This window comes from Triticum dicoccoides, chromosome 5B (genome assembly GCF_002162155.2).
Source record: "Triticum dicoccoides isolate Atlit2015 ecotype Zavitan chromosome 5B, WEW_v2.0, whole genome shotgun sequence".
In the NCBI taxonomy this organism is placed as follows: Eukaryota; Viridiplantae; Streptophyta; class Magnoliopsida; order Poales; family Poaceae; genus Triticum; species Triticum dicoccoides.
The window spans coordinates 145862134-145864519 of NC_041389.1; positions in this window are offsets into that span (position 1 = coordinate 145862134).

Consider the following 2386-nt stretch of genomic DNA (forward strand, 5'->3'; position numbering starts at 1 on the left):
AATGTTGCATCTGCGCTCTAGACACAAGTCCATTCCCTAACAGAGACCCTTTGTGAAACAAGGAGAGACATTGTTCGATGTCGTCAAGATATGCATGGTTTTGAAAGCAGAATATCAGACATTTGCTGTGTTGTTCAGGAGCCTAGGGGAAATGAAGGCGAGGGTTATGGTGCTCCATCGGACAATACAACATGAAAACGTATCAGTCAGGTCAAATGAACTGAGCTTCTGAACTTCTGGTGGTGCATTTATCTGCTAGACTGTTAAATTTTATGCCAACCTTCCTTTTGTTATATAGTTGTAATTTGTTTTGGTGCGATACAAAATTTATTCTTAACGTGCAGCCACCGGCTGAAGAAAATAGCAAGCCATTTTTGTATAGTGTAGGGTGTTCCCTATATTCGCACTGGTGGCGATCTTTGATGCCGAGTGGATGTAATCTGTGCAATCGCCTTAATAGCCTAGCATTAGTTCCGGCCTTATTTATTTCCTAGTCTTCTTTTTCCCTGGTTTGCTAGTGGCCGCAACAACCATGTGCCATATACGGGCCGTAGGATCCATGGGTTTCCTATGGGCCGTAGGATCCATGGGTCTCCTACGGGTCGTCGATAAATGGGCCTCCAACAGGGTCGTAGAATCGGTGGGCCTCGGGCCGTCGGATAAATTGCTCTACATGGGCCGTAAACGGGCGTAATTGGTATCGGCCCAGCATGGTAACGGGCCGTTAACAGGCCGTAGGACAGCAAAGACTTAATTTTGTCACAGGCATAACGGGTCGTTAATGGGCCAGAATATAGGACGGGCTGGAAATGGCGCAACGGGTTAACAGGCCAGAAACGGGCCGACTCTTGTCATGACCGAATTTGGCCCATTAGGGGAACAGGCTAGTAACGGGCCGGAAGTAATCGAGGGCCAAAAAGGAGCCCAAGAACATATGGGGCCATCAATAGGCCGAAAGCTAACACGGGCTGGAAACGGCCCATGTAAATCATGGGCCGTTAACGGGTACAAAGAAAATTACTGTTCATTATGGGCTAGAGTCACCGTGGGCCTGTAAAGGGCCGAAAGATACGAAGGCCTCATATGGGTCGAAAGACGTCGTGGGCCATACATGGGCCGAAAGTGAAATGGGCTGGTGTTATATTCGACGGCACACATGACGTTGTTGGGTCGATTTCCTTTAGGGCCTAACGGGCCGTGAGTTGCCGGGCCTTAAAATGGGCTATTTGCGAAGAGACCTTTAACAGGCTTTTCATGGGCCAGCCCGTTAACTTTTGACCAAGTCAAACGGGCTGGCTTTGTAAGCTAAATGGGCCAGTGGTGGGCCGTGGCACGTGTTGACATATCATAGGCGCCTATCTGACCCACTGACGAGCTGACACGTGTTTCGTCCAGCCAATAAGAATTTTACATGTGGAAATTTCCCATTGATTGGGGCTATTAACGGGTTATCGGATCCAAAACCCGACCCGATAGCTTAACGGCGTTCCGTTATGGTGGATGCCACGTGTCGGTCACCCTTGACGAAAGCACTTCTGTGACGCGCGATTTATCGTCATGGAAGTGGACACTTCCGTGATGATAATTTTGGTAATGTCATGGAACACTTCTACCACAGCACATGTATGACTATCTTGATTCTGTCATAAAATCGTCATGGATGTACATGCATGACAAAAAACGCGACCTACTGTGACAAACACGTATCATCACGGAAGTGTATTTTTTTGTAGTGCAAGGCAAACGGACTATAGAGCTTTAACACTTTCACTTAGCCATAGGAGTTTGACGGTGGGGCTACTATATAGCCCCTGGTATGTCTGCGGTTATCCGTGTACAGTGCGATTACATACGTGGCCAGAATAATTGTCCTTCGTTTAACATGGATGAAATCGCGAAGATCTTGATGAGTCGTCGAGTGGTTGACCAGCTCTCGCCGCATCATGACAGTCAGTTTTCGGCTTTCTCTACTGAGGTGCTCGTCCGGGCTAGCCGGGACACAATCGCAGTAGTTCTCCCTTTACTACCTTAGCCGATATAGCGGAACGTAAGGTAGCAAGCACAGGAGTCGGGCAACCCAACTATTGACCAAGGACATGATTCGGAGCTGATGCACATAAGGCCAAATTCACGACGCCGAACACTCCCTATAGGTGTTCGGACTTTAAAATATACACCGGGCTGGATACAACCCCTGGTGATAAACCCATGGTATCAAGGCACATGTGGCAATCCGACATGGGGAAAGATCGCGGGTGGTGAGAGCATAAATCTCAAAACACAGTACAAACCGGGCTACTTCTATAACATCCACTTTAGTACGGCGAGCCGTATGTTTACAGATGATGCCGGTATCTTTCTTGGACATTTCACATGCCAGGAAAGT